This window comes from Onthophagus taurus, chromosome 7 (assembly GCF_036711975.1).
Source record: "Onthophagus taurus isolate NC chromosome 7, IU_Otau_3.0, whole genome shotgun sequence".
In the NCBI taxonomy this organism is placed as follows: Eukaryota; Metazoa; Arthropoda; class Insecta; order Coleoptera; family Scarabaeidae; genus Onthophagus; species Onthophagus taurus.
In genome coordinates this window covers 13029927-13055339 of record NC_091972.1, presented here as the reverse complement: position 1 = coordinate 13055339, position 25413 = coordinate 13029927, and the positions used below count along the sequence as shown (strand labels likewise).

The window sequence follows — 25413 nt, the reverse complement described above, 5'->3', positions numbered from 1 at the left end:
ACAATAAATGTTTATATATAAAACCCTAATTTTAACCATCCTACCATGCTTTATACCATCCTAAGTTATTTCAATTCAAAGTCGTGCAAAGTTAAAAATAAATCTTGTATCAAAATGTTGTGATAACACTTTTACGCCTTAAAACTACTTAATTAATACATTATGCAATTGGTGATTTAGAAAACGGAGGCAGCATATTCAATAAGGTATATCAAGTGACTAGATACGCAGATGACAAACTAATAATGGCCAAGAAATGAAGGCATAGAAACACACTAGAATGTCCAGAAATGAAAATAGAAGAACTCCGTAAAACTGAACTGTTACTGAGTGCCACTGTGAAGGTGTGGAAAGCATTACCCTGGTATTTTACTCAGAAATGATGATAACATAATACTTCGCTAACAAAATGTTATTTAAATCAAAACTGCTGTCTATCAAATTAAAACTATTAGTATATAAAATGATAATAAGACCGGTTGTCACACATGGAAACAAAGTCTGGTCATAAAAAAAAAGATGAGAATAGCCTAAAGGTTTTTAGAAGAAAAATTCATGAAGAATGAAACAACCTTGTCACATCTTAAGAATGAGTGAAACCAGGGAAACAAAGAAAGTATTTGCAAGCAGACCAGATATACCATGAAATAGAGGAAAAATAGAGGAGGAATAAGTGACGATGTGACTAAGACATAAAGAAGCTGCGTGTTCACACTTGAAGGGTGACAGCACTTAATAGAGTGGAGTGGAGGCAGATTGTTCAGAAAGCCAAATCTTACTTGTAAAGTTCCAAATATTTTCCGCAGGACTTATCATTCAAATGTCCTAAGAAGTTGTTCGTTTGTAACCTAACGATACACGATACCACAAAGCCCTAGTAACCCCTAGCGTCCAAGATTTGCATCCATATATAAACAACAGCTTTAAATTTTTACTCAATTTTAGTACTAGTAGAATACCCAGCGCTATCTTATTTTCTGATGAATTATCAGATTGAACAATATAGCCAACAGCATCACCCTGTCGCACACCAGTAGTAATGCTAATTATAGATAATAGTACTCCGACAGCTCCCACTGCAGACTTGAAAAAATTAAGGCTAAGGTTGCTTCTATAAATCTGACATATTTCATCGATATTCCTAATAGGGGGAATATTAGCTAAAGATGCAGGAAATGCACGAGTTGTGGAAGGTGGAAGCAATTTTATACAGGATATTTCTAATATTTTACTTAGAACTTCACTATTCGATCGAAACCCCACTTTTAATTTGCAGCTTCTAATAGAATTTCAAATCGATTTCAAATAAATACAAAAATGTTAGGTTCCAATTCGAATTGTAAATTCGACTGAAAATGATCAAGTATATAATAAACTAGAATAAAAAATACAAACAAGACATCCGTTTTGAAAACATTATCAAAACCGGTACAAAAACTATATTGGCATACCAAGAATTTAATTATTTGACCAACATTCAGCGACGTTGACCAATACATTTTTATTTCTGAACATTAAGTTGGATAATAAACTAAATCTAAGCTAAAAGTCACACTGACCGAATTTAATAAAAACAAGACCATAAACCAGCTTATGTTCTGTTCAATGCACCTTTTCTGACATTTCGGCGTTGACCTCTTTCCGGATTACTTCAGGGCTGAAATTAAAAATTACGGATTTAAGAAATAAGTTTCTATATTTTCTAGTATTTATAAAATTTGTGACTAAAATTATTCCCAATAAACGATGTAGTGCTTTTAGACGAAACTATATCACTAAACTTACCAATTTATAATGTAAAATATTTTTTGGTGGTTGAACACCTGCATTGTCTAAAGGCAAGAAACATTTTACATCGTCCGGTAGAGTACCAAAGTTCTTGTCCTGAGTATCCCAATAATGTTACCATGTTTGTTTCTAGGTTGGCAATTTTTCATGTTTAATTCTTGTAGTCATAGGCCAAGGCTCAATTTTAGGCTGTAGCGCCTTTTATGAATTTGCCGATAATCATAATTGTCCCAAAGCCATTAATCGTCGATACCTTTGATGATATCTTCAGCGTAAATCTAATAAATACACTAATAAATAATGATTACGTAATAAATACATGATTCATAACAAAAGATATCCTCACTGAATGTGAATAACTTCAGACATCAAGTTTTTCCATGCGGATCATGATTTGAAAACAAACTTAACACATTCCAAGATATTAAATTTTGTTTTCTAAAATTTTTTTAACTTTATTTCCTGAGATGATTGACATTTGTATACAAAACTAACCTTACATAACATTTTAATACCGGAACGAATGACATTTCAAAAGAAAAGTAACGTTATCTAACATTTTATTATCAGAAGGAACTACATTTCAAAAGAAAATTAACCTTACCTAACATTCTTTCTGGGGATGATTGACATCTGTAAACAAAACTAAGCTATTCTGTCTGAAACACTTTCCTGTAATAAGGAAAGAACAAAGACTAGATTCTGATGGTTTATGTCTAGACACTGCTAATAATACTGGATATTGCTTGCAAAAGGCTATATTTTGTTTGTAAAAGATTATCTGCTGCTGATAAAAGGCTAGATACTGATGGCAGTAGTCTAGATACTGCTTTTAAAATACTAGATACTGTTTGTAGAAGATTAGATAGTGGTGATAAATACGATAAAACGCTAGTTATTGATAAAAGAAACCTAGATTCTGCTGGGAGTAGGCTGCTTATAAAAGATTAACTGCTATTTGCAGCATACTTGATACTTCTGGCTGAAGACTCCTTTAAAGAGATGTAAGACCATTCTAAAATTTTAGATACAGCAGAATCGTGTGCTGGAGTTGATGCTTCATCTGTTGTACAGACGAAGTCGATCATCATATCATCTTTTTTCAAACACTTTTAATTTGCATCCATGTATATGTTGTTCTTGTAATATTGCGATAGATCTTAAGCTTCGATTGTCTGCCTAGTAATTTCTTCAGTGATATTTGTTGTGTTTACTCATAATCCCAAACAAATAAAACTTTGTACTTGTTCAAATGAGTAATATCTTAAAGTGAACCGCTCTGAGTCACTTCTTCTGGGTCTTATATATATTTTCTTTTGGATTCGTTAGTTTTGGAGTCCTACTTTTGAGGCTTATTTTATAAGTTGAGAACATTTTTCCCTTAACTCGCAATAAATTTATAAATAATAAATAAAGAGAAAAGTGTTAGTGTGAGTTGAGTTAATAAGATATTTGTGGAGGAAGATTGGGGATGCTGTTGGAAAAGAATGGGAAGTAGCTGACATTATTGGCTTAGTAAGATAGGTATCAGAAATGCAAGAAGTGTAGGAAATCAACAGGAATGAGAAAATTACTGAAAATTGAACAAAGCAGAAGCAAAACCATGATCAACAAGATTATGGAGGATCTATTCAAGCTTTTAAAAGTTTATAATTACTTGAGAGTAGAGCTAACCAACCTTGGCGAAGAAGAGGGGGAGATGCGGTAAACGAGTATGTTGGTTAACAAAACATTTTTTCAATTTCAAGCATATACAAGTAAAGAACGGTACACTACAACGTTATAGCCCTCATCACCTATGGATTTTAGCTCAAAAACTAACAAACGATATTGATATATTTGAATTTTATGGTCAATTAAAGAAAATAATACCACCTCATGGAACCAGAGCCAACCAACTACATCAGAATCCAGAGAGTGTAATGGGTGGGTTATGTTTCAAGGATGCCTAGAATATTAATAAACAACAAATTGAAACAGTGAGACCAAAAAGCATTTCATGGAAAAGATGGGAAGAGACGCTTTATATTGAAGGGAAATACTAAGATGCAGGAAATGGAAAAGGGAAGCTAGAGATAGAGAAGTATGCATGCTAAAATCGAAGCATTCCAAGGTTCGACAGCAAATTGCAACATCACAAAAGAAAGGCAGAAAGATCCTTAAGTAACTGGAATGTTAAAAATAAACAAAATTACAAATGATTTAAAATATTTAACTTGTATCCTCGTTAATCATTATAATTTGATTTATTATCATTATATTTGTTACAAGTATATCAAAAAATCTTTACAAAATGAATTTCATTAACATTTTTTTTTATTTTTATGTTTTGTGTGCTACATTTTATTTTAATAAGGTCCTGATCACCACCAACTTTTATCGTGCATTTATACGTGACCTGACGTTGAGGGTTTTACAAACCAGTGGCAGGTGTTTTTACCCCAACCAGGTAGATCTCGTGTAAACGCAAAACATTTCGCTAATTTACACAGTAATTATTTTATTAATTAAGTTGACAACGGCACTTTTACCCTCGCCTTCGTACCACAGTGCGCCACAATTACTCATACTTTCTTACCTTATGGTCGCCTTTCCTGCAACGTAATTTATTCTTTCCTTTGTTTGCGGTTATCGTCTCCAATTGCTTGTACTTGTCGTGTTAAACCTTGACAAAGATACCTTTTATGATATTACATTACTTACTCTGCGTGGATAGACGCAATAAATCTTAAACGGTATTTATATGAAAAAGGGTATATACAATTCTAATTGGTTATGAAAATAAATTTTTCCGAAGACAATAAAACTTCTCTCAGATTTTCTTTAAAAAGGTCTCAGTCGAACCAATAAAGAAACATAGAGTAATAGAAACCATTTTGGTTCACAGTATCAATATAAAAAGAAATTCAATATAAGTTAAGGAATTGACGAAAAAGGTAAACAAACGGGAAATGAGGGAAAAACGGTCCGGGAGAAAAGAAAAGAAGTTAAATTGAGGGGTAGGTGAGCTCAGCGAAGCGTAAGGAGAGGGTAAGGGGAGCGAAAAGTGCCCCCATTTGGGAGGCGAACGCCGCCCCCAAAAGCCTAGTGGAGCGTTGGTTTGGTTAAATTTATATCAGATGAAGCGGGCAACGTAGTGAAGCTGCGGCCCGCAACTCAATAAAACGGCCACCGAGGGCGGCAATGCTACTGTTGAGAAAAGAGAATTCGTTAATTTAACTTTCGCCCCAAACCCTTCTCCAGGTTTAATTAGAACAAAGATAATCAAAATAAAAATCAATTGGAAACTGTTAATTGCCAAGCGGTCTTTATTGGGATTATGGATTTTCTGGTTTGAATAAGGATTTCTGGGAATAGCTACGGGCCAAAGAGACAATTATCTACGGTCGGACGAGCAAAAGCTCGGCTCTGGTATCCCGGGTTGATTAAAAAAGAGGTCTTCTCTCAATTGAAACTTTAGCTGCACGTTCGTCTCCCACCAAACAGAGAAGCTCGAGGCGGTCGTTGGGTGGCAGCACAAACCAATAAAGTAATAGAAAGACTTAATTATCTCACAGTTTGTTTCTGTGCACGGGTTTTCCATTTTGATCGAAAAAGATTTGCCGATAGTTTTCAAAAAAAAAATCACTGGAAATTAAATTAAAAGAAAAACTGAAACAAAATGAAAATCACTTGATTAGAAAATTTCAAGTTCGCATTATAGACAAATTATAAATTATAAATTGTTGGTTCGTTGGTTTTGAAGGAAAAGGGCAACGTTAAACTGTTCCGCAATTACGTCATTAATGTTAGTGAGTAGGTAACACGCGATATTTGAATAATTATTCCAAACAAGGTTCAGTTTTTTTACGATCCGAGTTCCGCACTTTGCTCCGTGGCTGAACACAGAAAGGATTAAGTTAATAGGGCGACATGTGCGCCGGTTAGTTTTAAACAAACCGGGTTGCGACTAAAACGCGACTTCCAGAACTCACTAATCGATTATATTATGGTTATTAAATAATTTCGAGTACATTCAGCTCTACAGCGGTACCCACTTAACCCAATTACCATTTGGCACGTCATCGTATACATTTTCCTTTCCCCTCTTAATTTTACCGGAGATTTTTTGCGTCGCCGTTAGGAAATTACATGTAATTTGAAAATGTCCACTTATGGTGTTGAGGAGTTAAATACATTATTAACAACTTACCACGCGAAACGTTGTTCTATGTAAACTAGACAGTAAACATCCAATCTCATCATTTGTTTTCCTTAATCTACAGTTTAACAGTCCTTTGAATGGAGCAGTATCAACACCCCTTTATGACGAGAATTCCATTGAAATGGGATACTCCTATAAGGTATAATATATACAAATAAATAGTTGACTAAATTACTTAAATGCAGAAAAACGCTTTAAACTGTTTGAATAAATAATTTCCGGGAACAGGTGCACAACTCGAAGGCCCGTTCGTGACGTCACGCAGGATAAGGCAACTACTATTTCACACTTTGAATTAACAAATGCTGAAGTAATTCGTTTGAGACTTAATAAGGTTCATATCATAAAAGAAAAGTCTTGTAAAAACTAAAACAGAACTAAGACTTGGCCTAGAACTAATACTAGACGATGTGATATATAAGTCATTACTTAATTCTCATAAATAAAGCCAGTGCGATTTTTTTAATTTTAATCAGCTTTACATGAAACTATTTTAAGTATTAAAAGGGAGTTTCCCATAGCTTTAGATATCTGAAAATATTATAGGTTTAACATGTAGATTATTATATATCATTTTAAAATATACACTTTTAGCTTTAATTTGATATATAATTCATTACTTAATTGTCATAAATAAAGCAAGGGCGATTTTTTTAATTTTGACCAGTTTTATATGAAACTATTTTAAGCCCTAAAAGACAGTTTTTGATATCTTTGTTTATCTAAAAATATTATATATTCAACATATAGATTATTATATATCATTTTAAAATATACACTTTTAGCTTTAATTTGATATATAAGTCATTACTTAATTCTCATAAATAAAGCCAGTGCGATTTTTTTAATTTTAATCACTTTTGCATGAAACTATTTTAAGTCGTAAAAGAGTGTTTTCCATATCTTTAGATATCTGAAAATATTATCTATTTAACATATAGATTATTATATATCATCTTAAAACATACACTTTAAGCTTTAATTTGATATATAAGTCATTACTTAAATTTCATAAATAAAGCAAGGGCGATTTTTTAATTTTGAGCAGTTTTATATGAAACTATTTTAAACCCTAAAAGACAGTTTTTGTTATCTTTATTTATCTGAAAATATTATATATTCAACATATAGATTATTATATATCATTTTAAAATATACACTTTTAGCTTTAATTTGATATATAAGTCATTACTTAATTCACATAAATAAAGCCAGTGCGATTTTTTAAATTTTAATCAGTTTTGCAAGAAACTATTTTAAGTCCTAAAAGAGAGTTTCCCATATCTTTAGATATCTGAAAATATTATATATTTAACATGTAGATTATTATATATCATTTTAAAATATACACTTTTAGCTTTAATTTGATATATAAGTCATTACTTAATTCACATAAATAAAGCCAGTGCGATTTTTTAAATTTTAATCAGTTTTGCAAGAAACTATTTTAAGTCCTAAAAGAGAGTTTCCCATATCTTTAGATATCTGAAAATATTATATATTTAACATGTAGATTATTATATATCATTTTAAAATATACACTTTTAGCTTTAATTTGATATATAATTCATTACTTAATTCTCATAAATAAAGCAAGTACGATTTTTTGAATTGTGACGAGTTTTGTATGAAACTATTTTAAGTCCTAAAAGAGTGTTTTCCATATCATTTAGATATCTGAAAATATTATATATTTAACATGTAGATTATTATATATCATTTTAAAATATACACTTTTAGGTTTAATTTGATGTATAATTTATTACTTAAATTTCATAAATAAAGCAAGGGCGATTTTTTTAATTTTGACCAGTTTTATATGAAACTATTTTAAGCCCTAAAAGACAGTTTTTGATATCTTTATTTATCTAAAAATATTATATATTCAACATATAGATTATTATATATCATTTTAAAATATACACTTTTAGCTTTAATTTGATATATAAGTCATTACTTAATTCTCATAAATGAAGCAAGGGCGATTTTTTCAATTTTAATCAGTTTTACACGAAACTATTTTAAGACCTAAAAGAAAGTTTTTGATATCTTTATTTATCTGAAAATATTATATATTGAAGATATAGATTATTATATATCATTTTAAAATATACACTTTTAGCTTTAATTTGATATATAATTCAATACTTAATTCTCATAAATAAAGCAAGGGTAATTTTTTGAATTTTTACCAGTTTTGTATGAAACTATTTTAAGTCCTAAAAGAGTGTTTTCCATATCTTTAGATATCTGAAAATATTATATATTCAAGATATAGATTATTATATATCATTTTAAAATATACACTTTTAACTTTAATTTGATGTATAATTTATTACTTAAATCTCATAAATAAAGCAAGGGCGATTTTTTTAATTTTGACCAGTTTTATATGAAACTATTTTAAACCCTAAAAGACAGTTTTTGATATCTTTATTTATCTGAAAATATTATATATTCAACATATAGATTATTATATATCATTTTAAAATATACACTTTTAGCTTTAATTTGATATATAAGTCATTACTTAATTCTCATAAATGAAGCAAGGGCGATTTTTTTAATTTTAATCAGTTTTACATGAAACTATTTTAAGTCCTAAAAGAAAGTTTTTGATATCTTTATTTATCTGAAAATATTATATATTCAATATATAGATTATTATATATCATTTTAAAATATACACTTTTAGCTTTAATTTGATATATAATTCATTACTTAATTCTCATAAATAAAGCAAGGGTAATTTTTTGAATTTTTACCAGTTTTGTATGAAACTATTTTAAGTCCTAAAAGAGTGTTTTCCATATCTTTAGATATCTGAAAATATTATATATTTAACATGTAGATTATTATATATCATTTTAAAATATACACTTTTAGGTTTAATTTGATGTATAATTTATTACTTAAATGTCATAAATAAAGCAAGGGCGATTTTTTTAATTTTGACCAGTTTTATATGAAACTATTTTAAACCCTAAAAGACAGTTTTTGATATTTTTATTTATCTGAAAATATTATATATTCAACATATAGATTATTATATATCATTTTAAAATATACACTTTTAGCTTTAATTTGATATATAAGTCATTACTTAATTCTCATAAATAAAGCAAGTACGATCTTTTGAATTGTGACGAGTTTTCTATAAAACTGTTTTAAGTCCTAAAAGAGAGTTTTTGATATGTTTATTTATCTGGAAATATTATATATTCAACATATAGATTATTATATATCATTTTAAAGAATACACTTTTAGCTTTAATTTGATAATTTGAGTTCTAGATTTAGTGTTAGTTCTAGTTTTAATTTATATTTTATAATGAAATTTTAATTTTCTGTATAATGTTAGTTGAGAGTGCTTATGGGAGAAATTTTGTCGTGCCACAAGTTCTTATCTCTACGATATTTTATTATAATCTTAAACCTAACTTAATTAAATACGCGATCAACGATAGTGTCAGTGGTCACGCACACTTATGCTACTGCCGGTTAGATTCTTATTTTGTTGGGGCTCTATTCCCTACGAATCACGAAAATGTGGGGGTTGTGGATCGTTTTACTTCCCGAATAATCGGTGGATATCGTCGCCCTTCAACCGACGACGACAATTTTTCTTTCAAAATTACCCTCCTTGCTACCTCAAACGACGAATATATATAAAGCTGTAATTACCACCTTAGGATCTAAAAGATGACTGAGAACGATATCATGTTTTTGTTTGTCAAAATTTTTAAGTAGGTTAAATATAGAATTTAGATTAAAATCTTTTCAAGATTTATATAAGAAAAGGAAAGTTAGTAAACATTAGTTAAAATCTTTTTCTGGAAAATATCTTTTACGCAACACAACACTTTAAGTTTCCGTCTTTAATGCTCTTTTTGTGTTTCCACAACTAACCCTATACTTATACGAAAGACATCGGTTGATCCCAATCCCAAAGCACTAATCCTGTTCGACCTCGTGGCGCCAAAGTATTTAATACTGCTACTACCACTGTTTCAAATAAAAACTCTTCTGAGAAAGTGGTATTTACCTTAAGACACTCTATCTCATTGTCGGCGTTTTATCAAAAGAGGATTTAAAACAGTTTTGCAGAAAAAGAAAATTTGTTTTAGGAAAACAAAAAAAAATAAAAATATCGGTTTTGCTGTGATAAATATAAAGTTTAGATGCGAATCGAAACCAGTAATATTGATTCATTTTAGATTAAAATCGGAACTTGTATGGACACGAAACTATTGTCACGTCATCTACTTTTACGTTGAAAATCGATATTGTTGCGAGTAAATTTGTATATAAGTGAGTGGTGCAATAATACTAATCCAATTTTATTATTTACTACTTAGAAATGACCGTAACAATATCTTGGTTCTTAATAAATGATAAAAGTATCATTTTCAATATTATGTGTATACCCATTACGGTAATCAACTACACCGAAACAAAAGCTCCCACTTTGATTACCGTAGCGTCAACATGAAGAACGACTGTGGTAAATTCTCGTAATTAACCATAAAATAAAAGTAATAAACGGGCGATAACGATACCCCGCCGGCGCCGAATAAAAAAGCACTAACGTGACTAATAAACCGGGTCGGGCATGAATTATGCAAAAATTACTTCCTACAGGTCCTCTGCGACCAGTTAGGCGAGAACATCGATAAATATTTAACCGGCGGTAATATTTTAGACAAATTAGCGACCACTAACCAAGGTTTTAATCAAAAATTCATTTCCCTTATCGCCCCATAGATATCACCCACTTCGGCTAATGATTGCTCCCTGTCAATTTACCAAAGACCAAAACATCATTAGCATCAGACCTTTATCGATGCTCAAAGCTCGTTCATACAAAACTTTAATTATACGTACAACTTGAAAATAGGGTGTTTATTTCAGAAATTTAATTGATTATGGGGCATTTTAGAGCCATCTATGCGCTTTCAGGTCAAGCTTATTCCGGTAAAAGCTTCCTCCGCCATTTAGTTTGACGATTCGTTACCAGATGACACTCAGCGTAAAGATCTAGATGTAACAAAATTTTTTGTATTTAATTAATAAAGTAGGATTAATATTATGTTAATTAAATATGGTTTTTAAAAAGCCCGATAAATGAAGCGCAACTAATTATTAGCTAAAAATTTGTGTAAATTTCTTATAGGAAACTTAGATTGTAAAAAATAATTACTAATTAAGTTACTAGAGAACAATTTTTAAAATGAAATTGTTACCAATCACAACCGTGACCTTGACTGTGCGATTGAATGTAATAATCCAAAGACAGTCAAGTTTATTTACGTTAGTTATGAGACCACAAGATAAAGGTTTGTCAAAAGAAGATGTACAGCGAATTTTAAGCTTCGGCAGGGATGCTTCTGCGGATGAAAAAAGTCAGACCAGAAAGAGCAGAATTTAGAATAGATTATGGAAAGAGGTGAGAGTGTAGATATCGGTCTTCCTGGCAATATAGTTTTAGTGAAAAAAGTTGCCGTGTTGAAGATACTTGGTCGAAAAAATTAATTAAGACACTCAAATAAAGTTTAAGGCAATTTAAGGTTGATACTCGAGAAGTTGATTTGATCACACAGTAAAGTAATTTGTATGGACTGCAAGAACTGGAGGAAATACAACGGTATGCTGGTACTCTGTAATACTTAGGTGATTTGAAATTGTCCCAATTTAAAATGGCATGATCTCAAAATATGAAGCTTGCCCCTATAATAGATTCAATACCTCGCAATAGAATTCAACAATTAATATATACATAGATGTTCAAAGATCTGTAATTGCTTTTTCGTACAATAAAAGGGTGAGGGGTGGATCTAGCAGATCTTCTCTAAGAATTTTTTATTGGTATCTGTAAGATTCTGTCACAAATGTCTGGCTGCCTTACAGAAAACAATTAAATTTGCTACATCCTCTGGTTTGGACACTTCTCTAATAAAAAATTTCAATTGAAAATTACTAATGCACTCTCCAATTTAAGTCTTCTACAGTTTCTATTTAATGAGAAAGAATCGTCCAAAGCAGTAAACTATGCCAAACTATACTATGCTACCCCAGCATAAATTTAACACTTACGATTTGATGCCGAAAAGTTCGTCAATACACATTTCTCTAGAACCAACATTTACACGTCTATAGAGATAACAATATACGAGATGAACCATGAAATGAAATAAGAATTCCAAAGGTATTTTCTGCTACTTATATTGCTCTTGATAGTCGATACTTAAATATGTTCTTGGCATCATTCGCAGTAATTCTATTTCAACTATTTGGTTTAAGTAGATAACCTAAGTAGATAGGGGAAGTCTAAGTAGATTTATTTTCGACGGCTTTAAACTTTCTTTGTAACTATAATATATAAAATCACTAGCAATGGGATAACGAATGATGATATGTTATCTATTGCTCCAAGGCAGTTTGGGAAATTGTACAAATATTTATATCTTTGGGAAACTTCCTTCCAAAGTCCCCTTAAGGATGTGGTATCATAGGTCTTTGAACTTGTCATATGGCTTTGTAAACCTCTACGACTACATTTCGAACCGTGTTAAATCCTACTCGAAATCTAAATCCAATCCGTTTGACGTAATATAATCATCATAAATAGTTGGTTAGTTACACATCGATAGGAGAAAACAATAAATCTAAAAATTATCAATTATTTATGTTATTTATTTGATAAAATTAACAGTTCAAACAACACCTGTGGAATATTTGTATTGGTTTAGTAAATTTAGAATAGATTTTTATTTGAATAGCCCTCATTTCGAATAAATACAATTTTTTTTAATTGGTTTTTCATACATGTGAAATTTTACAATACAATATTCTCATAAAATTCATAACCCATCTTTCGCTAGTAAAATTAAATTTAAAGAAATCTTTTTTGTTGGTTCTAAATTCATTTTAATCACATTCTTTAATTCCTCCAAGTTTTTTTTTCCAAAGAACCAATTCTTTTAATCTCAAATCCACGGATTTAATTTTGATATTAAAGCACAGCTATGGAAAACGTTATGGATCTCTCACCTTGTTGCCCATCAATTTAGAGCGATGGAAAGATAATTTACGATCGTTGATTAGAAGCTATTTCACAAACAGACGTGTTGATAACTAACACTTCTAAAGGACCAATAACAAAGAAGAGTGGAGTCCGAAAAGTAATACCGAAGGAACAATATTTGACGAGGAACCTGAACCTTGTATGGACAACTCTTCAAAAACATAGTAACAAAAAAGTGAGTTTAACCAAACATTGAAGAATTAAACTATTACAAGTGATGTGTAAATACGAAACATATGCTCACTCGAGTCTGCAACAACCAACATAACAGTACTTCTTTGAAAAATCTTTGATTTACTTGCATAAATTATAGAATAATAGATTTTGATTGCCAACGTGTATCTTTTGAACTACACAATTTAAAAAGTTAGGGAACGGTTAGCTGACTTCTTCAAGGGACAAGAGTTTCGTCAATTACATAATCTGATTTGGGACTCTGATATTTCTGTAAATATGGAAGGAAAACAGAAATTGTAATCATTTTCTATAATAAACTCATATTTATTGTTATAATTAAACTAATTCATTGTATTTTCACATTAATTTGCTAAAAATAGAATAGAGTGGAGAGAAGTGACTGAACAAGAATTGATAAAGTTGGTAAACAGTAAATAAACACAAGTACAAACATTAATTGTAAGTATTATTAATGTATTTTGAATGACACGCATTACAATACAGCACGTGTTCAGCAACCACTACGTCTTATCTTTTTGATAAAACACCTGAACATACAGGAACGTGGTCGCCGAAGAGGATACAACCTCGATTACAACATCTGATAATCGCCGCTAATTTAATATAGGTAAATCAATCAAGTCACGTTCAAAATACACAACAAATAAACTGATAATAGTTAATTAATTTTTCCAACCATTTTATGTTTGTATCTGAATAAGCTGGGATATAATTACGATCAGATTATTTTTACATAAATCTTTTTTTATTCGCTTTATTTTTATTATCAATTTGATACCTATTATTACAGTTACATTTCAATTTCCCTTTGTATTGCAAAAATTATTGCTTCACTAATTATGTTGCAACACAATTAGCAGTGGTCAGAGGAGAGATTCAAATTAACTGAATGGTTGAAACGTCTATTTACCAATCGGTAGTTGAGCTCGGCATAGATTTGAAGTAATTCATTTACGAGCAAGTCAACAGCGAATACGGCAGCTTTAGTAACCAGTAGTTCACAAAAGGGGGCCCGAGCGAAGTATAAAGCAAATACCCCTAAACTAGCTAAAAGGGGACGTCAAAGATCTATATAATATTAACCGATCAGTAAACTATTGCGGAATTGGATCAGTTCTATGAAGTTGGACTCTTGTCGGAAGCATGCAGCTTTAGTTTAATTTGAGGATAAGTTCAACTAGGATGGTTTTCGAAAATTAATAACTTGACTCGTATGTGAACACAAAACTAAATATATACAACTGTTTAAATTAATAAAATAATATAGACTCACTAAAATAACTAATTTAAGAGCGTCACTTTTAAGACTCAATATTTTCTATTGGTTGGTTGCTCAGATTGCATCTACTTTTTAACGCATCGTTGATTCGAAAGGGGTTGACTAAAATGAAGATTACTCAATAATAAAAGTAAGGGTGAAATTCAGAACGCCTAAATTCAAATACAAAGACAAACAGGGTCTGTCACCAGCCGCCGTCGTCGTAGTCGTCGAAAAATACACCAGTCGAGATCAGTGTAAACGTAATAAGTTCGGGGGGGGTCCTTTAATGCCATTGTGCGCGGGGGGATCACTGCGGGCTATTACCATATGAAGGGTCGCGGACGAAAAGGGGGTCGCGCGGTCCAGGGATTGTTCGGGCCTCGGGCTTTCTCTCCGTTCCTTCTCGGATATTGGTTTCTGATTCCGTCGAGTCCGGAACAAGATCAACACCGAGTCGGAGGCGCGGACGTGCGCGACGGATTTTCTTCCGTAGAGAGTTACTGGTGTGGCAAAGACGTTCTTGGTGGCATGCAACAAGCGTCTCGTGGCTTTCAATAAGACGGACTTCACTTCCTACCGATGGACCCATTCTATACACACAAAGAAATAATCCCTGAAAGTGATGATTTCGCAGGAATGTATTGAATTTCGTACAAATAAACTTGGGGAGGAATAAAATTTTTATGAAAAATATATTTACATAGAGTAATCATGTTTTCAGTAAAAAATGAATATTACAAAGCAAACAAAATCATTTTCAACGTACATTTCCTTTGTTAAAAAAATCAAGCAATACCAACTTATATTTTTGTATGAGGGGTTTCCTTCTTAGCCCCGTGGTTATTCTTTCTGCGCAACATCTTGTGGGTACAAGATTTTTTGATTGGTGCACTAAATTCCTAATTTATGACGTTCAGTCATTCTTCAAAGCACGGAATTTTTTGGTCTAATGTGCGTGGTAGTCCTTGTTTGCACATCATATAGCTAAGCTAATTTTTCCACAAGATTTATTCCAAATTCTAAATATTCGGGATATGTTTGGGGTTGCAAGCAGCATCACGGTGGCTATAGAAAATCTATCGTCACATCCAGAAGTTTTCAAGAAGAACTTTTAAAATGAATTGCTTATCTATAAAATTTGTATTTTAATAAATCTACTTTATCCACCCCAGAAATGTTTTTTGAAGGAACTATTGATGCTGAACACCAAAAACCTGATATTAATTTTGACCAAATGTGTGCAAATTGGCAGTTTTCTTCCAAACTTCTAAATATTGGAGGAATTGATGCAAATATAATACTAAATAGTGCAGATATCAGAGTGCAGGCATCAGAATAATATGCTTTTATAAGAAAAATTTTTAAAACGAATTGATAATCTATAAGATTTGTGTTATAATAAATCTATTTTGTCTGCCTCAGAAATGTAGGAAATAATAATAATCTAAACATTCCTAGGCATACGTCCAGTACTCTCTGTCATCCTTCATTCAAGTGTATTGAAACTCATAGAGGTGGAATCACGGTAAATGAATCTATTTTCTTGCAGTGGGTATTATATTACAAGCAAGTTATGTTTTTGTTTTACACAGAAAGTAGACAATTCTTTTTTAGCATTAAACAAATGATTACCTTTGAGGTTATTGATTATTTGCATTTGAGGGGACTAGAAAGAACACTGAGGTTGCTCTGATAACAGAGATGCAGATAGATTAGATAACATAGTCGCTGTAAACCATAATCACACAAATTATCCATCAAAAGTTTATGGTTAAGGATAAGGTAACTAAAGGATTTCTAACTAAACAACATGAAGAAAAGCACCTCTATATATAACATGAGACTTCATAACCCTCTGTGTTGTGCTTGAGAACAAAATGGCCAAACGGCAAATCATATCTTTTATGATTGTACCACTCTAAAAACCTTAAAATCAAGGTTGGAGACGCCTCTGGTTGATGAACGTTCATACCAAAGGCCTTTAGACCCAAAGATTTTTAGAAATATTTTTCTATTTTTTCAGGATTATTGATAAATTAAAAGTTCTAAAAGGTTTCTTCAAGTACAGCTAGAACTGGCGCAAATAATTTTTGACGTATCTGACGAAGAATAGAAAAGATCATAACTCGGAATCAGAACAGGAAGTTGATGATGTTATGGACAATCCTCTAGGAATGAAAACGATATTGCCAAGGAATCTGATATGATGGGGAGGGATAAAGCATCAGGTAAAAAAGAAATTTGCTAAATCGGCAGCTCAGAATGAAAATCTCTTCAAGGGCAACACATTAATAAAGTGCTTCGAGAAGCGGTGTCAGAAATGTTAGATTGAAAAACATTTTGATAGTAATTGAGATACAAATCAAATAACGAACGTCTTCAAAGGTTTCGTTGTATTTCTCTCCTTATCTAACATAAATAGCCAAATCGTGCTAACATTCAAGATATTTGAACAACTGCACTAGAACAATGCGGAAAAATAAAAAGGTTATTCCTCCAGAGATGATGCCAAACAAGTCTAGATTAATAAATGCATCAATATTTGCATATCATAATAATGATACTCTCACGTTTCATATTGTCCAGAAAAATGTAAAGCTCTTTGCTATCCTTCTTCTCTGTTTTGCTTTTCCTCGATGCTTTCTGAAGGTACTTTTGATGCTGAACACCAAAAACGCGATTTTTGACCAAATGTAAGCAAAAAAATTCTATGGAATTTTTCTTCCAAGCTTCTAAATATTGGGGGAATTAATGTAAATGTAATACTAAGTGATATAGATCATCAGATTGCAGGCATCAGAAGATGTGTTTTTATAAATAGATTGGCTCTTTTGCTATTGAGTCTACATTTATAATCAAAAGCAGAAATTAGCAGAACCTACCTTTGTATGTGAAACAATTTTTGCCTGGATATAAACGTTCTTTGGAAGAAGTCGATGAAGGACTAAGAGAACGTGTATGATTTATAGAGAGGAAAGAAGAATAAAATCACTTCATTAAAGTCCAATGCTTGGTTGTAGTTGCAAAGTTAAAATTTTGGCATGCAAAGAGTACGCCAAAACGCAACACATCTATTTTATCCGTTCCGAGGTACCCATGAAAGATTTGAGCAAGCTTCCAACATGGGTTGGGTTTAACTTTTGAATGCCAGTTACAAACCACTTCTTCATTTTATTTACGTATCTTATGGAAAGCATAAGAACATTTTTCTGATCTTCGCAACCTCCTTTAGGTTTTCTATGGAGTACTTCATTTAATTAATTCTCACAATCACTCTTTATTTGAACATATCTTCTCTTCATTTTTTAATTGTTCAAAAAGATATTGACACTTCACATTTTATACTCTCCAAGCAAAATATATCCCTTGATTAGTAACTATCGTTGTTTATACTCTGCTTTAGTAGGAACAATACACGTATGATAAATGATTTGTTGACATGGAAGAGTGGACCAATGACGTGGAGATTTTGGGATCATAATATATTCTTCAATTTATTACAAAATTGTTCTTTATTCACAAATGCATACTTTTGTTTAATAATGAATACATGATCGGCAACAATATTATATCTGATATAAATCAAACACTTATCTCTTATCTCTTATAACTTTACTAAAAAATAGTATTTAGGAAATAAACTCTTTTTTATTTGTAATACCACGTCTCTGACACGCGTATCAGATTACATGCTACACAAAGCGGACACACACACACATCAAATAGCTAATACGGATTTACTTAAACTATCCGGTAGTATACACGATACCATTATGGACTGTTGATGGGGGATAGGTTCGAACAAGACGAGAGACATCGGCGTGGGACACGATCGTGACCCTTCGTCCCTCCAAAATCGCTTATCCCGTTTCCTCCCAGGTTGAACCCCCGACAAATTACCATTATTATTGCCAATCTCTTTTGGCTCCGATCTCGTTACCGACGCCTAATGGATTTAATTGATACATTTCGGATTTGACGAGTCTGCGGGGTCGTCCGTTTCTTTATTACCGTTTCGGCCCCGCGGCCTCGTCGAAGGGGTCCCTTGTCAAAGAGCAAATACAATGGACGTTTTCGATCGTAAAAGGGAGGACGCCTCGTTTTATCCCTTTTTAATTGCCTGTTGTCGTCAAGTCTAAATCGGTTACAACGATTTAATCTTATTTATTCTTTCGGACATAGAAAATATGCTTGTATAGATATCGATAAAAAAGCAACTTTTTTTATCTAGTGGCTCGACAGTTATCTTAATGATGAATTGTAGATTTTGTGTATAAAATTCTAAAATGTTCGAATTGGATGGTAAACACCTTTGTACTAGTTAACTTGGTAACGACGTGACGAATCGATTGCAATGGAAGGTTAGGGATTTGAAAAAGGGGAAAAGCCGCGGGACAATTGAGTCGCAATGAACTGTAAGCTGCTGAAATTGAACTTCACCGCCTCCGTCGGTCGCAATTTCGTCCGCCCCTTTTCGGTCCCCGTGATGCCGCCCCCGGTTTCAGCAGAAGCGTCACCAGTCGTATATATACCATTTAACGAAAGCTCCTGAACGGGCCATTATGGGCTTTATTGTGATGGAGGCGGTGTTTGTCTCGTTAGGAACGGCTTTGGCCGCTTTAAGCCGGACCTAAATTTTAAAACGTGCACACGATAATTTCAATCTTTACGAATTGACTTTTTATTTTTTCCGATTTTATTTTCAACAATTCAATTTTAAATACACAAATTTATATTACACAAACTCAGAAATAATATATCGGTATCAAATTAAGTTCTCGTCAGGCGGTGTTTACTCGATAAATCGGCAGTGAATTAAGTGGGGTGGTAGTGGTGACATGTCATAGGGGTGGGCTTTCGCGTTTTTCGACCAATTTCACCCGATCCGACCCCAAATAAGCTTCGGTTCTCACGATTTCAACCGAGAAATGGGCGATGTTGCGCACCACCGCACACCGCGACACCCGCAGAGTGCGAAATCGCCGAAAAGGCCTTCGTCGGTACGGTCATTGTCGCCCCATAAATCGTTCCGCGACGTCAATTAATGGGGTTAATAAGGCAAAAGTGCACGAGAAAGGCTTCCGGACTAGTCGACGGCGATCTATTATTCCTTGATTTGGATGGGAAAAAAATTCAGTTTTACATACCATATTTATAACTAGGATTAGTTTAAAAAGGTTAGAAGAGAATATAATTTAATTTATTTAACTTCTTTTATATGCAAACATATTTTATGATTTAATAAATTTCTTGTTATATTTGATACAAAAAAAACTCCATAAAGAAATCTCCTCTAAAAGTACAGCATGTAGTGGCAGAGTACACTTTTTCACATTATACTTAGGACACTCAAAAAAAGAAATGTGTTGAAGGGACGGTATTTATTTAGCATACATGTGAACACCAAGAGCCAGAAAATACTTCAACAACATTAACATGTGATGTTGCATAACCACTGGAAAAAACTCCTATAAAACAAAAAAAACTTACAAATCTAAGAAAATGTGCAGCTTTCGTAGAAGAGGAGCATCAAAAACGTTATAATTCAATACCTTTTTTGGCCTATTACAACTAAGGAAGAGGAGATGACTGATTCTGGAAACTTCTTTTGGGATTCAAAGTGATAATTAATTAACTGTCGTTGTCAGGTGCGAACATAGCCAAGAGGTAGCCATCCTTCACTAAAGAAGTGAATTGCAACCGATTTTGCGTTTGGCCAGTAAAAATTCTGTTCTGCTTCGTAAAAATGGGTTTGCTTTTCCCATTGGTGATTTTTTGCTCCGAAGAAAGAAGTTGTGGGACGGTTGAAAATTGTAAGTTCTCAAATGTTCAAAACATTATTAAAAGACAAAATTCAAAAGAGATTTGGGACTTCTTCAAACTTTTTCGCAAAATTGCTTTAATTTCCCGCTTCTGAATTGAGGTGTTTTATCAAACTTCAAACAGAGCATGTAGTTATATTGTCCGGTTCTTCTTCTGACCTGTGCAAGAACTGTGTGCCTATTTTCCGGGTTGAGTTACAATTTCTTGTATAGCATATACCAGGAATTTCATAAAACTCGCAATATATGAATGTAGTAACCTTAGTTACGAAACTACTATGCTCTTGCACTGTCCCATATAAAATGCAACATAACTTAGGCCCACTTTTACCACCTCTTGGTAAGTTTATCCCATAGATAATGGGAGCGTTGAAAACTGTTGTAACCATGGTAACTATCCCCTAGATAGTTTATCAGGAGGTTGGTAAAAGTGGACCTTAATAGTATAGGCGTTGGGTAGTTTTGCAAAGTTTTGCTTGAAAAAAGGTGACGTCCTTATGACAACCCTAAATTTTCGGCCATCTTAAGAGACTCACGACTAAACCCGAATCTCGGTTCTAGGTTTAGTGTTCTACTTTTCGTTCAATAAAAATATACCACAATCTAACGCTGAATAACAATTAAAACTGGAACTAACACTAGACTTAGAACTAGAAACATTCGGGTTTAGCCGCACGTCTCGCAAGACGGCTAAACCCGAATGATTCTAGTTCTAGGTCTTCTGTTAGTTCTAATGATAGTGCAATACTAGAACTAGCAGTAGACCCAGAACTAGAAACATTCGGATTTAGCCGCATGTCTTTCAAGGCGGCTAAATCCGAATGATTCTAGTTCTAGGTCTTGTGTTAGTTGTAGTGATAGTGCCAGTATAAAACTGGAACTAACACTAGACCTGGAACTAGAAAGTATCGGGTTTAGTCGTGCGTCTTCACAACGTACCTACTTACTTTGTTCCACATAAAATGCAACATGTCTGAATGTTTCTAGTTCTAGCTCTAGTGTTAGTTTTAGTTTTAGTTCAATAAAAGTATTGAACATAGTGATATCTTATGTTAAGTATCGCTACCTACCACTGTCATTACAAAACATTCAGGCATGTTGCATTTTATGTAGAACAAAGTGAGTAGCTTCGCCCTGGTTTCTATGGAAATATATTTTTGGATATTGCATTTTAAGTGAAAATCATTGAACACACATACTACAGTCTTCTCATCATGTACTGCAGAAGTTATTTAGAAGGGGTGAATCAAGATTGTGCAATAATGGCGCACATATATCATTCCTTTTTGTGAACCAACCTTAGGTTGGGATTTATTTTTCATTCTTTATTCGACCATTTATCAGAAATATAGTTCTGAATATTAGCTTCTTCATGTCATTTGCGACAGATTCAGAAGGACTGCAAAGGTTTCGAATTTATTAAATTGAAGCATTTAAGCATTTCAAGTTTTTCTATTCTTTAGTTCTTTGGCATAATATGTCAAATTCCATTAATCCAACAAACAAATTAATCCAAATTCAAGATTTTAAACCACCCAATGTTTTACATAACCTGATCTTCGATCAATTTTGTCAATTTTGAATCGACAATATAGCAACCTCTTAGAAGAAAAGAACTAGGTGTTAGACTTGATAACTTAGTAACCATAACATTTATTTTTAATGCAGATTCCACATATTAGTTCTTAGATGTGACAATGGCTAAATTCAAAGGATGGCCACGTCTCAAAAAGTATATTTCTACAAAATCGATCAAACTTGGCATTAATCTGTGGACTAGGTATGATGCTTTTAGTGGTTATGTTTTTGACAACAACATATATAGCGGTAAGATAATGGTTTTATCGAAGGAACAGTAGTATTATAACGTAATACCAATAAACCAATAAAACTACACCAGGTAAAACGTCATTATCAAAGGATAAAGGGACATCAATTTGTCTTTTTGTTCGGGGTCGTTAAAATGGCAGGTAATAATATTTATTCAGAATAATATGTGAAAATTATATAAATCCATTAATTATTATTGTTTGTTTGATACATTCTGTATCAGTTAGTATATTAATTTTTGTTAATACTATTAATTATGGTATATTTCATAAATCATTAATTATATTTAAATAACTAGGCTTGAAAATTTAACAAGCCCCTCTTTTAACTCCGCAATTAACAAAAACAGTTTATATTAATACCCTTTTCAGCGTCGATTCGATGAGTAGGAGGCGTTAATCGCTATCGCCAATTACAACTAATTGGTGCATAAATCCGCGATATTTGTGCTGACCTGCTCGAATTGGATGCATACAACGTACGCAGGTAGTTCCGCCATACATCGGTTAATAATAAATCGCCTGCTAATTATGTGCAATTCTGCCGATGCGGGGATAAACGGCTTGCAAACAAATCCGGGCTTTTGTATGAACCAGAGCGGAGCGCACGTATGAGACGAGGAAAACCATATAGTGGGGTTCCATTTGTGAGAAGATAATCTGATATAATTACAGCATCCCGCCGGTCAAGGGTCACTGTAGCCGCGTGCACGTGGGCTTACCTGGGCTCGCGCTCGAACAACGAACAATTAGGATTTTCTACTTGCACGAAATTGGAAATTTTGCGCTACATAGGCGCTCATTGTTTAGTGAGGGCGCACCAGCGCAAAGTGCTGGCGATTATCTCGAGAGCTCTAAGTACCAGATTTCGCATCGAAATTAACGGAACATGACCGAAAATACCCTCTATTGACAAAATAAATAAAAAAAACTTTAAACTTATAATAAGTTAATTAAAAATACTCCTACTTATAGTTTTTTAAAATACATTTAATTTTTTTTAAACCAATTTTCTCCTTCAAAATTATTTAATACTATATTATTATTTGTTAAATAAGGCATGATGACAACCCAAGCAAATTCTCGTGACAAACCCCTTTTTCACGGTGGTGGACTCGTGCCCAGCGGGGAACTAACCAGGTGTTCCATCCGCACCTTGTTTATACGGATGAATTGAGCTATAATTGCTCGATGAGATATATTTATTAATATGATAATATATTAGTTATAATTACCACAAAATGTTTTTTTTTTTAGTTTTTAAGACGACACAAAATAACGATTCAATAAAAATGTTAACGATTTTACGATTCAATTTAAAATTCGTCGAAACCTCGGTTATTGAGCGCAACAAAAAGAACGATCGTGTCGCCGTCGTTCCTCACAATACGTTCTGATACAGTGTAACCAGGTGGTGTATCAATGGCGAGCAGCACAACAACACGCTGGCATAATAACAAGGAACGTATACGGAAGATCGCCCATTATACATTATTAACCAGGTAATTTGAGAATGGGTGTAAGTTATACGCAGCATGGCTCTGTGTTGTGAGACCGTTGGGAAAGAGACCGCCCATTTCGGTCCTTTTCGTCTTTTCTTTACAAGAAAATACTAGTAGCCACTGTGGTATTATTTCTTCTGTTACTGCTACCGGTCTTATGACACACAAGCGGTCAACGTTTGAGTAATACTATCTTTCGAGGTTTTAGGATGAATTACAAGAATAACAAATACCTTCCTTATTTGGTGTATTTTTATTAAAAAAGTTTTACTTTAATATACACACTTTAATATGTTTATTTAAAAGCTGATGATGATCCTTCAGATCGAAACATATAAGAGGGAATGAAAAAAATAATCATAAACAAGAAATACACATAACAATTTAAATACTTACATGTTAAACTGTACTGGTCAAAAAAGTGAATCCAGGAAATAATTCAGATTCGTTTATGACCCAACAATTTTCATTGCTTCCTTACTGCGAAACCTACCTTTTGCGAAAAGATAAAGGCAGAATGATAGAAGAAATAAAACAAAGTGATATTAAAAACAAACCAAGTAGATGACTAATACCAACTATTAAGAAGAAGGGAAATTGAAGTTGGAAAAAGAGCAGAAATACTGCAAAAAGTATGATAAGAACAAAGAAAAATCAAAGCTAAAAAGGAAGAAAAAAAAATGTAAAATCTGAAAGATGAGGATCAAGACGAAGAAATTAAAAATCAGGTAAAATTTGAAAGGCGAATAAAATTGATTCAGTAAGAAGAAAATAGGCAGAAAGAAGCTATAACAAAATGAAATTGATACTTGGCGAGGCAAATGTATTGTCATAATGTGTCATAACTTCATAAGTCTCAATATTTGTAAATGGCGTTGTATGTCATTGTGCTTTGACACTTATGTTATAGACAGATACAGAATTGGTTGACAAGAAGCAATTAAACGATACATCCCTGAATAACAGAGAAATATTGTTTCTTATGTCACCAATTTCTAATTTTCCTTGTCGTCCTGCACCATGTGCACGAACAATTAAGCGTCCAATTGAGCGTCTTATACAAATTGAGTCTCCTAGAGACGTCACATGAAGTGGTTGGGCTCATAATGCTCGTTTGGCAGAGAATATCACTGCTCTGGTACAGGACTTCCAAGAGAGTCTACCATCATCGGCGAGGCAACAAGTCATAATGAACAACAAAGCAGTGTAACCATAACTGGTAAACACTACAAAAAGATGTTAAAGGAGCTTTTTGCTGAATTCGATCAGTATTGGTTTAATATGATGAAACATCAGTTGGGAATATGAAAATCCTTTCATAGTACGAGCAAATAATAGTTATTTATATTACAATTGGGCTAGAAACATAATTACAGTACGAGTGTGGAGAATAATATAATCACACGAGTACTGTAATTATGCTCTAGCCCACGTGTGATATACAGCATTTTATCTACGACTGCTAAAAATTACTAAAAAATCAATTTCTTTAGAATAGTCTATTTGACATTTATAAAAATATTTTGAAATGATTATTGACAATTTTGAATTGTCAGTTTCAACAACGTTTACTCATCTCGAATAAGTGTTTTGAAATGTAAAAACATAACAATTAATGTTTAAAATAAATAGTATTGTTTCTCTGTAAGTAGATAGCACTTTTTCTTTTGTATTGTTGCTCGTTTCAATAAATTAAGTCTGTTCCGATTAGGCTAAAAATGCGTT

General features: G+C 32.7%; 1 long non-coding RNA gene across 2 annotated transcripts; it reads right to left on the bottom strand.

Annotated features, from left to right (window-relative positions):
* Positions 1 to 1489: 1489 nt before the first annotated feature.
* On the bottom strand, positions 1490 to 2250 carry LOC139430375 (uncharacterized). Of its 2 annotated transcripts, none has more exons than XR_011640854.1 (3): positions 2135 to 2250; positions 1786 to 2078; positions 1490 to 1657 (listed from the first exon to the last, which is right to left on the bottom strand). It is a non-coding gene; the product is annotated as an uncharacterized lncRNA (long non-coding RNA). The 2 variants fall into 2 exon arrangements; XR_011640855.1 differs by having other exon boundaries at positions 1786 to 2066.
* Positions 2251 to 25413: the final 23163 nt, after the last annotated feature.